At 43.1% G+C, this 11,914-nt stretch overlaps 1 protein-coding gene and 1 non-coding gene across 5 annotated transcripts in view; both read left to right on the forward strand.

Moving 5' to 3' along the window:
• Positions 1-1,357: 1,357 nt before the first annotated feature.
• Positions 1,358-11,914, forward strand: part of Samd8 (sterile alpha motif domain containing 8) — a 94,626-nt gene continuing 84,069 nt past the window's right edge. Inside the window, exons 1-2 of one of the 4 annotated variants that reach the window (XM_023718862.1) lie at positions 1,408-1,478; positions 9,135-9,249. The gene's annotated coding sequence lies outside the window, so the exon portion shown is untranslated. Of the gene's footprint in view, positions 1,534-9,134; positions 9,250-11,914 lie in introns of all 4 variants that reach the window. The other 3 variants (XM_023718868.1, XM_004624040.3, XM_004624039.2) reach the window with 3 other exon arrangements.
• Positions 9,648-9,754, forward strand: LOC111818713. The gene has a single exon (XR_002822626.1). It is a non-coding gene; the product is annotated as a U6 spliceosomal RNA (small nuclear RNA).

Consider the following 11,914-nt stretch of genomic DNA (forward strand, 5'->3'; position numbering starts at 1 on the left):
ACTGTGAGTTAGCAAGAGGGATTTAAATGTTGTACCTGCACGTAATCAATGGGTAACAAAATGTAGGACATAACTTGGCACCTCTGCCTTCATTTTATTTGTCTCCCTTATTACTTTAGAACTTCGGGTCCAGTCTCTGCTCAGGTCTGCACATGGACATGCTAATCACTTAAGGAGTATCTGAATTACAAGGCGTACAGCCCTAAATGTACCTAACTTCTCTCACCCTCCCCCCTTTCAAGACTGAGGACACCAAGAGAAGAGTTAATAAAGTAATTCTTAGGATTTGAAAGTCATCCAATTGCTAGCTTTTACAATGTGCAGTTCCTGACCTCTTATAGTGAGCCAGAAGTCTCTAGTCATTGATCTAAACCTGCAGCCATCTCAGATTCTAGGGAAACAGAACCTCAAAAACCACCTCATGATGAGGTCACCCCTCATATGGGAGCAGTTACCCCACTTGATGGTAGGATCTGAAGCTGCCCCTCCAAGCAAGTGTCCCTAGCTCAGGATGGGAACCAAATTGTCCCTCGGTCAATGATGGCCCAGAATCTGTCTGGAGACACCCACTAACCAGGCTAAGAATTTGACCATGGTGACCTATGCCACCAGCTTTGCCAACTTCCAGCTTTTGTTCCCCTTTTCTCCACGACCAAGCGTCTACCAGCCTCTTAATGACACATCCTGAGTCTTTTAGTCCAGACTTTGCAGCATGGCCTTGTTAATTAAAGCTCCTTTCCTGCCCTTTGCCACTGCTCTTTGAGTGGAGTTACTGGACAGGCGGCTGAACCTGGTCTTCTGGGACCCGGGAACTGGATTTTGCCCTAAAACTCTGGTCACAACCTGTCAGGCAATAGGTTTCCTGGTCTCTCTGCGATGTATGATCTACTTTGTAGAGCTGAAATGAGATTGAGTAATTATTTAGCATTTGGCATAGACACTGTCAAAAGAAGCAGAGAATGCCAGCATTGATCACTGACAGTTGGCTCTTGAAGAGGCGCTGGTCCCTCTCAAGGAATCAGGACAGCCTTCTAAACCCTACCCTATTTACCAAGCCCTCAAGTTCCCCACTCTTCCCAGTTCTCCTGGTCGGCCTCGAGTCAGGCATAGGAACTCTCGGGCTCTCCTGCTGCTGTTTCCCTCCCGGCCTTCTGGAATTCAGTGTCCCTTCCGGTGTTGGCCCCGCCCCTTCGCCAGTACCATTCCGCCTCCCGTCCGAGGGCCCCGCCTCCCGGGTCAGTTCCGGGTTGGCTCCGAGCAGCTGCCGGCGCGGCGGCGAGGGGGCCGGAGCGATGCCTGCGCGCAGCCGCCACCGCCTCCGCCTCCCCGCAGGCTCCCCGCCCTGGGCCCCGCCCCGGGCCCCGCCCCCGCCGTGCGAAGCGCTTTACTCTGGCGAGGAGCAGCGGACGCCGAACTCCGGCGGCGCCTCGGACGCCGACTCGGAGGTGTGTCCGGGGATCCCGAGTTCCACTGCGGAGGTGAGCGGGCACCGAGGCTGAGGCGAGGGGAGACTGGGGGGCGCCTGCAGCAAGGGTGAGTGGGGCGTTGGGGCGGAGCGGGGGGCTGCGGAATGGCCGGGAGCCGGAGGGGGAGACGGTTGAGCAGCCGGCAAGGCCGCTCTGCGATGGAATCCGGAGGAAATGGAGATTGTGGAGCCGGAGGCCTGGGGGCGGCGGCGCCGGGGGTGAGGGCCGGGGGCCGAGCGGGGCGAGGGCTTGGGTGGAGAGCCGCGAGGGAGGAAGGAAGAGATGCTGAGGGCGTGGGGGTAGGGATGGGGGACCCGAGGAGCAGGCCCGGGGCCGGTGTGGCTCCCCGGGTGAGGGCGAGAGCGAGACACCGGCTGGGACTGACAGCCCCCGGGCAGGTGGCGGCGGCGGCGGCGCGGAGCAGGAGTCTGGGTTGACGGGGAGGGTCCTGAGGGCGACTGTTGGGTGGGAAGTCCTCTGGCCTGAAGGCTGGAGCGAAGCATCGGAAAGGGAGATGTGGTTAGGAAAGAAAAGGAGCCCTTGGGGATCGCATTTAGGATTTTGGCAATTTTACAGGTTGGTGTTTCTCGAGGCAGAGCCCAGAGCCAGGGCGCTGGGATTGTAGGGCTCTGCTCTTTGTGGACGGTGATTCTTTTAAGAATCTGAAAGAGGGGCGGTGTTCATCACTGATTTGCTTGCAGGTCTGGGGGGAGTCTTGGAGAGGAAGTGATGCTTGCAGACGGTAGTGCAAGGAGTGCTTCTGAAAATAAAGATATCATTTGGATTTCTTCTCTAATAGTAGGCTGCACTTCAGCGTTTTTGTATTTTTCCCTTAAATAGATTTCAGTGTCAGACGAGTTTAAATGCAGAAAAGAAAATTTAATATATTCGCACTTAATTTCCGCCAGCCTCAGCCTTCATTATGCCGGGATTACCTTTTAATTTTAAAACTCAGGAGGCATTTGGACACTTGTGTGTTACATATGCTCAGTTTGACTTGACAACACGTTCACAGCAGGAGTTGTTATATGTATTGGCCATAGGGTGAAAATATGGCCAATATGGTGAATAGAGATGAAGTTCTGCAGCTGCCCAGGAGTCTACCAGATCTTCCTCTCACTGGTAATTCCGGGATTGGAATTACCTCTTGAAAACTTGAGGCCTACTTTTGATCGACTTGCAGAAATAGTCACGTGCTACTTTGCAGATAATGTATAAATATTTTTAGGAGAGTGATCTAGAAAAGTAAGGGTGAAAAATGGTTGTAGTGGGCAGCTAACTGGGACAGGTGAGTACAGAGATGCTTTTTATAGAAGGCAGAGTACTGAAAACATAATTGGAGCAGAAAAATAATGAATTCAAAATTTATATTCACTCTAGTCAGGTGTGGTGGTGCACACTTGTCATCCAGCACTTGGGAGGCTGAGGCAGGAGGAGTCAAGGCCAGCCTGGATTACATAATGAGTTCAAGACCACCTGAAGTGCATAGTGAAACCTTCTTTCAAAAAACCAAAACCAAAAACTAAAAACAATTTGTATTGATTTTAGATGAAGTAAATTGACTTTCTTTAGTAATAGTTAGATTATAGCATGGCTCCATGAAGTCTTGGAGTTTATTTTTTTTAAAGGTTTTTTTTTTTTTTAATTTTATTTATTTTTATTTTGTGTGCGGCCAACTCAGCCCACCAGGGGGCGGGGCTGGCTGGCATGTGGTGCTGGGGATTGAACCGCGGTCCCTGTGGTTTGCTTAGCTTAGCTTGTTCTAAGTAGGTGCTTTAGACCACTGAGCCATTTCACCAGCCCAGTCTTGGAGTTTAGCTAAGCATTTCCCATACAGTGTTTCACTTCTACAGTTTTTTCTTTTTGTTGTTTTTAATCTTTTATTTATTCATTTATTTATTTGGTACAGGGTTTCATTACACAGCTCCTACTCGTAGTGATCCTTCTGTCTCAGCTTCCCCAGCGCTGATTACAAGTGTGCGCTACCATGCCCAGTTTCCCTGGCCAGCTGGGCGCAGGGCCAGCATGGCATGTGGTTACAGGGGTAGAACCCAGGTCCTTGCGCTTGCCAAGTAGGTGCTTAGATGCCAAGCTATCTCCCAGACCCCTACAGTTTTTTTTTTTTTCCTAAGTACAGATTTTTGCAAAGTTGTTGGCCACATTTATTTATTTGTATATTTTTTGAGACAGGGTCTCAGTATATAGTGCAGCTGATCTTGAACTCACAGTGGTCCTCTTCCCTCACTCAGCCTTTCAAGTCTTGGGATTACAGGAATGGGTCACCATGCCTGGCTGCTGCTTTTAATCAAATATTTGCTACTGTATCATTTAATCCTCATGTGATGATTATTAATTGCAATAACCTTTCAAGTTTATGTATATAGAGTATATGTCGTGCCTTCAAATGATTGTTGGAAAATTTTTGTTTTTGCGGTTCCAGGGAATGGAACTCTGGACCTTGTGCTTGCCAGGTAGGCGCTTATGCTGCTGAGCTATCTCCCTAGTCAATATTTTTTCAAAGGGAGGTGAATTCTTAGCTTTCCTTTCAGATTAAATTAGCTTCCTCTTCTTCAACTTAATGAAGTTATGTAATAGTAACTGAGGTCCCCTAGAGAACATTTATCCTTGGCTCTGAATAAAGACCTTGGCACATAAAAATTTGCTGAACTGAACAGAAACACAAGAACTCTATTAACGTAACAATGCTATTGCAAAACTCAAGAGAAACTGTTAGATAGGGTTGTACAATTAGATGGACATGCCTCATAATTATCTTATTTTCATTTCCCTTTCTCAGTTCTCATAGCCACTTAGTTATAAAGAAAATCAGTGTTGTTATAGTGAAGCATGCTTACAATTCAGAAGCAGCCATCCTGCAGAGGCAGAAGTTGGAGGCCTGCTTAAATAAGTCAGTTTTGGTGTCAGTGGTAAACTCTTCATGCTGCAGGCTTTTATTTATAGTGCAGAGTTGTTTGTAAATGTGTTTATTTTGTTAATTATCAGATCCTCAGAACTTCGATATAATGGAGACATTTTCATGGCTCTTCTGCGAATTTAAATTTAAATACTGCTTTTGAAAAACTATTGAAAAAAAACTATTGAATCACAGATGTTCTAATGAATACTGTTTTGTCTTATAAAAATGCCATATTAACTTGCTATTCTTTCAAGATTTTTTGTACTTCCAAGAAGCCTGGTGTAATATGTGTTGTTAGTAGTTGGACAAACCTAGTATGGGGATTTTTTCCAGTCTTCTAGCTCTACTCTCTTCATTCTTCATATGCTGGAATATTGTTAATGAAGGTTAAATTCACTTTTTAATGAAAATTTTTGGAGACTGGGTCTTGCTATGTAGGACTGGCCTTGCACCCACTAATGGAGCCTCTTGAGTGTTGGAATTACAGGTATGCACTGCCAGAACTGAATTCACTTTCAAATGTAAAGCTTATGTAGCTTTGATTCTTTTTGGATATCAAACTGGCTTGTATAAGATATGAACACAGTTCTAGATTCTACTAAATTCTTTGTAAAGTTATTTTTAAAAACTGCCATGATTGGTGGATTTGAGCTGATTTAAGTTCTTTTCATAGATTAAGGCTAGGGACAAGGACCTATACTCTTTCATTCCTATATTAAATGTTTCAGTTTTTGCAGAGATGGGCGGGCTAGATTTTTTTTCCCTCTGTGTGTGTGTGTTTATGTATATTTACAAAATGCTGCTATTTTTATTTTTTTGCTTCATGTGATTTGTGGAACTCTTGTGGAACCTGGTATTTGTGTGTTTCTAAAGATTTGATGAAACACATAGGGGGGTATGAAAGTTAGTCAAGAATAGAAAACTATCTGACTACTGGTGTCATCGTGACAGTGATTCTTACTTTAGATCTTGTGGTTTTCTTGGCCTTGAGAAATCAAGAAGTTAACTAAAAATAGGATAGCATGAACTGCCTGGCACACTTGGAAAACAAATCAGTGTTTACATGCTGCTTCTCTTGATAGCTGTTTTGCTAAGGGTTCAGATTTTGTGGATGTAGATTTGTAAAAGACATGCGGTATAACCCCGCCTGTATATGTATATTTAGTGCCACCGCAGCAGCAGCACCACATTTTTGTTTCCTGTGCTAGGGATTGAACACTAGACTTTCAATCCCCAGCACAGGAATCACCAGATCTTAAGCTTAATCCTCTGTTTCTGTTTAGTGACAGTTTGTGCTTCTGTACTGAAATGATGTGACTTCAGCATGTCTTTTTTTTTTTTTTTTGGTACAGGGTCTCACTACACAGCTCCATAGTGATCCTCCAGCCTCCCCAGTGCTGGGATCACAAGCGTATGCCACCACGCATCTGGTTTTGGTGGCCAGCGTAGTGTGCCTAGGGTTCCAGGGCGGGCACAACACGCGGTACCAGGGTTCAGACCTGGATCCTTGTGCTTAGACCTGCTGAGCTGTCTCCCCTGCTGACTTCAACATTTCTTATCCTTCGCAAGAATGTCATTGTTCTTCTGAATGCTAACAGTGAGTCTATTAACTAAGAAAACTTCCTTATAATAGTTCCACTGTGGTGTTTTATGTTAAGATAGAGCTTTATATGTACCTTATAAAGAGTGATGTAGGGGCTGTGAGATCTATTTATAGTATTCCTGAGTTCTCGTGAATTAAGTTTCTAACTTGTGAGGAGAGGTGGTAATGTAAATATCTATCCTCTGGACAGGACACTTTCTGTTCTTTTGATTCTTTTGTTTGGTTGGTTTTGGTAGTAGGGATGAACCCACAGCTTTCTCACTGAGCTACATCCCTAACCCCTTTTGTTTTAAATTCCCCAGGTAGGATTCAAATTTGAAATCCTCCTTTCTCAATTACTTAGTTTGCAGGAATTACAGCCTTGTACTAACCAACAAACTTGAAATTTCGCCTCCTCCTATTCCTTTTTTCTTGGGGGGGGTTCTTTTTGAGACGGAGTCTCACTATGCAGTTCAGGCTGGCCTTGAATTCATGGTGATCCATCTGCCTCAGCCTCCCAAGTGCTGGAGTTACAGGCTCGCTACTACCCTGCACTGTTTACTACCTGCCCAGCTGCACTTTGTTTTTATAAGTCGTTTTATCAGTTGTGAAATCCTTATATTTTGATGCTTAGCATTTCAAGACAATCAAAAAATTTAGAGGTAGAAGGTAAGTGCTTCAGACAGCTGTACTCTGGTGTTTTGGAGTGTTGTGTGTAGACAAGCACGCGTGCAAGAGTGTATCCATGTGCGCATGCGCATATCCATGCGCGCGCGTGCAGACACGCACACTCTGCTGCACGGGCTGGTGTAGCTGCTCAGCACACGCAAGGCTCTGGTTTTGGGTTCTAGGCAGCGAAGCCGACATCACCACCAACAAAAGGCCTTCGTATTTCAGTCACATATAAATACCATCTGAGTATGGACAAGTTGGTTTTATAAGATTAAACAGAGATTGTAGGGTTTTATTTTGTTGGTGCAACCTCTGTACTTTAAAGATTGCCTAATGATACACTATAATTTGGTTTTCCTTGTGTTGATGTAATTAATCCTGATAGGATAGTTTGTCTTACCAGTTATTTTTCTATTTTTTAGTGCCAGAAATTGAGCTCAGGACCTGACACTTGTCAGGCAGGTGCTGTCCCTCTGTGCTGTGTCCCTAGCCCTTTATCAGTTACTTTTCACAAGTTTCCAAGTTTCTTCCCACACTGTATTGATAGTATCAACAATAAACAATTGCATAAGTCCATGACATTTTCATTTTAAAACTTTTTTCTTAACCATGATTTTAGTAGTACTTATTTGTGAAGTACTGTATGAATCGGGGATATAACACAGTGGTACAGTGCCTGCCTGTGAAATTCTGTACAATAATTCAATATGGGAATGGTGTGTAATGTTCAAATCAGGTTAGTGACCATTTCCATCACCTTACACTTTTTAAAGGTTTTATTTTTAATTTTTATTTATTGATTTATTTATTTTTCGGTGCTTGGGATTGAACTTGGGACCTTGTGCTTGCCAGGCAGGCACTTATGCCACTGAGCTATCTCCCTGGCCCTAAAGGTTTTAAATTACCATATAATTATACATGTTTATGACATTTCAATATATGCATACAATGTGTGGTTATAGCAGAAAAGCTAATGTTCCCATCCCTTCCTCATTACTTTGTATTTGAGGCCTGCACACTTCTCTCTTCTAGCTATTAGTACAGGCTGTAATAGTTCACTGTGAAGTGCAGTTGTCCCACTGTGCTGTGGAGCCTTGCAGCTGTAGCCATCACCTACCCTCCCTCTGTCCTCGCTGTGTCCCAGTCTGTAGTCATCACTGTAGTGCATTCACAGGATACGAACATTGACTGTTACTAGTATCCTCATGTGAGAATGCGTTGTCTGTCACTTTGCTTGACATGACATCCACCAGCTTTGTTCATTTTGCTGCAAGTTATCATTTTTCCTTATTTATTTATTTATTTATTTATTTATTTATTTATTTTTGATACAGGCTGTCACTATGCAACTCAGGCTGGTCTTGAGCTCACTTTGTAGCCCAGGCTGGTGTGGAACTTATAATAGTCCTCCAGCCTCAGCCTCTCATGACATGTGTCACCATGCCCAGCTCATTTTTGTTTTAGACAGTCTCACTGTGTTGCTTACTCTAGCTTGAAATTCTTGGGTTCAAGTGACTGTAGCTGGGACTCCAGGCATATACTAGTGTATCTGGTCATGGATAAACATGGGTTTGGGGCTGAATATTTCTTTGTGTATTTTTTTGAATTGTTTAAGTATTTATTTTTTTGGTACAGGATCTTGCTATGCAGCTCATACTTGTAGTGATCCTCCTTTCTCAGCCTCCCAGAGCTGGGATTATGGGTGTGTGCCGCCATGCCTGGTTTCTGTGACTGGGCTGGCATAACATGTGGTACCAGGGATCAAACCTGAGTCTTTGCACTTGCCAAGCAGGCAGTTAGACCACTGAGCTCTCTCCCCAGCCCTTTCTTTGTGTATATATCCCACATTAACTACTTATATATTGATGGGCATCTACATTGATTACTATATTTTAGCTATTTTGAATAATACAGTAAAAAAAAAATGTGGGTGTGTGGACCGGGCATGATGGTGCACACCTGTAATCCCAGTACTCAGGAAGCTGAGACAGGAGAATCACCATGAGTTCAAGGCTAGTCTAAACTACATAATGAAAACTCTGTCTATAAAAACAAAACAAAAGCCAGGGATGTAGCTCAGCCACACAGTGCCTGCTTGGCAAGTACAAGGTCCTGAGTTTGACTCTCAGTATCAAAAAAGCCCAAAAAGTTGGCATGCAGCCAACACTGGTGTGTTTATCCCTTTCCCTGCACATTGTGTCAGTCTTCAGTTACTGTAACAAAAATAACTAAGAAGATCAGTCTGTAAAGAGAGATAGATGGTTTGACTCATGGTTTTCAGGGCTCATTCTGTGGTTTGTTGGCTGTTGCTTTGGGCCTACAGCAAGGCAGCAGATCATGGCAGGGAGCATGTAGTAGAGCAGAACTTCTCATCTCATGACTGCAAATGGGGTGAGAGGAGATGGTCCTGTAGTCCCCATGGAGGACATGTCCCTATCTCCAGTACTGCCACAAGCCTTAACTTATGGGCTTTTTTTTTTTTTTTTTTTTTAGACAGGGTCTCACTGTATGATCCAGGCTCTCAGGGTGATCTTGAATTTACTGTACAGTCTAGCTGGCCTCAAGTTCTTAATGATCCCCTTGCCTCAGCCTCCTGAGTGCTGGGATTGCAGGTATGTACCACTCCCCTGGCTAGAATTTAATCCTTTGTCAAATGAATATTAATAGTTTACAAATACAGCATTTCCCCACTCCCCTTTTAAAGTTTTGGTTTTGGGGGGGTATTTTGTCTTTTTTGACAGTGCTCCCCTGTTGTGTAGTTCAGGCTGGCCTTGAACTCATGTACTCGCCTTGTAGTGCAAACTGGCCTAAGTCGTAGCTGTCCTTCTGCCTCAGCCTGTCAAGTGCTGGGATTATAGGCATGTGCCCCCATGCCATCACCTCCTTTCTGTAGGTTGTCTCTTCACTCTGTTGCTTCTTTTGCTATGCACAATTGCCATAGTTTAATATGTGCCCATTGCCTATTTTTGCTTTTGTAGTCTTTATGACATGCTTTAAAAAATGGTGTTGAGTGCTTGGTTTGGCAGCACATATACTAAAATTGGAAAGATACAGAGAAGATTAGCATGGACCCTGTGCAAGGATGACATACAAATGTGTGAAGTGTTCCATATTTAAAAAAAAAAAAATGGTGCTTAGAGCTGAGGGGCTGTGGCTCAGTGGTGGAGCACTTCTCAGTGGGTGAAGTTCTGGGTTTGATTCCCCAGCACTGAAAATGGATAATGGAGCTCAACTTTAATCCCATCACTTAGGAGGCTGAATTAGGTGGATCTCCATTACTTCTAGGATTGTCTGGACCACATAATGAGTTCAAGGTCAGCCTGAAATACATAGTGAGACACTCATCCAAAAACAAAACAAAACAAAACAGGGGTCCTGCCCATTAGCTCAGGTGTTTAAGTGCCTGCTGAAACAAAGCAGTGAGGCTCAGGATGCTGTGGATTGATCCCCTCATCCTCAAGTCAAACCAGACCTGCCCTGAAAGCAACCTGAGCGGCCCAAAAAATAAAAACAAAACAAACACCAGAAAATAAATGTGGGTGAATGACACACTCCTGAAATACTTGTGAAGTACTTTTTTTTTTTTTTTAAGTTTAGCTTTCATATTAAATAAGTCTTCTTTAAGAAACTCACATTGATATGTAGAATTCTATGTCAGATAACTAGAATTATTCTGTTTCTCAAGTTAGGTTACAATTAATTATGTTTTTTTTTAAAGAAAGGTAATTCCATCTTTATTTTGTAATTCCATCTTATGCAAAGCCTTTATAATATTTAATTTTTGTAGCTATTTGTACTTACCCAGAGATTTTAAGCTATAAGATTTCCTCTTGCTCTATGACTGGTGATTGATTGATTGATTGATTGATTGATTGAAACAGGGTCTTGCTATGTAGTCCAAGCTGGCCTTGAACTCACTATGTAGCTGAGGCTGACTTTGAGCTTGTGGTGATTCTTTCTCATGCTGGGATTACAGCCCTGCACAACCATACAGCTGCAGACTATCTATCTATCTATCTATTTATTTATTTATTTTTTGTGGAACTGGGAATTGAACTCAGGCCCTTGCGCTTGCCAGGCAAGCACTTACTCCACTGAGCCGTCTCCCTGGCCCCATACAGACTTTTTATTAATGATGACTTTTTAAATGATTTCAGGCCTGTGGCATCACCGTATAGCAGGAAAAAGAGTTGTTGGTTATGGCAGTACTAGTTTACATTTATTGAGCAGTTTCTGTTTGCTAAGAATTACTGTATGTGCATTATTTGCATTATTCGCAGTAATCTTCACAAGCCTATGAAGTAGGAACTAGTATTCTCCCCTTTGTGTATGTTTGTATGTGCCTTAGTCGTTGTGGATTGAGCTCAGGTAGTTGGGATTCTCCTGGCTCAGCCCATAGAGTAGCTGAGATTACAGGCACGTGCCCCTGTGCCAGCTGTATTCTCCTAATTTCCTGGATGGAGTCAGTGAGGCTTATACAGGGCATAGGAATTCTGCCAGGTCACATGGGTATGAGTGGTAAATCTATTGATGGAATCCATTGATTGTGAGTGATAAATCCTAGATTGAATCTAAGTAGTTTGATTCCAGAGTCAGTCTTCTTTGCTGTGCTTTCAGGTTTAAATATCAGATTCTCTTTATGAATAGCTCTGAAATTTAACTAGCCTTAGTTTCTTCAACTCTAAATTGAAAAATTGTGTTAGATCTTTCAGTTTGCTTCTGACTGTTGCACTTGAGAATTTTGTTTCTGCTGACTTTCAAAATTCATGTGTTTAATGCTTCAGGTATCTTTTCTGCTCCTAGTCTTGATTCTTCGTGGTGTGGGGGATCAGTCACTTTCCAGTGTCACACTGTTAATGGGTGATGGAGCTGGAGCTAAAATCAAATTTGATTTTGGACTTCCTGGTTTTGCAGGTTACCACATAGGCTTGCAAGGGTTAATACTTGAATTTCTAAGTGTGCTGTGCTTCAGTGAGAAAATTTTCATTTTCTTAAAATTTTTCTTTCTAATGATCAAGTATTAATACATGCTCATTTGTATAAAATGGACATTTTAGAAATAGTCTAAAGAGCCTACCAGAAGAGTAACTATTAATAGCGTGAGATTTTCTTTTTTAAAAAATATACATGCCACATGTGCTGTTTTAGGACATTCTGCTTCTTTTTTTTTTTTTTTGCAGTACCAGGGATTGAACTCAGGACCTTATGCTTGCCAGGCAGGCACTTATGCCGCTGAGCTATATCCCCGGCCTCTCTACTCCTGTTTTTTTTTTTTTA

Source organism: Octodon degus, unplaced genomic scaffold, assembly GCF_000260255.1.
Source record: "Octodon degus isolate 3935 unplaced genomic scaffold, OctDeg1.0 scaffold00005, whole genome shotgun sequence".
Lineage (NCBI taxonomy): Eukaryota > Metazoa > Chordata > Mammalia > Rodentia > Octodontidae > Octodon > Octodon degus.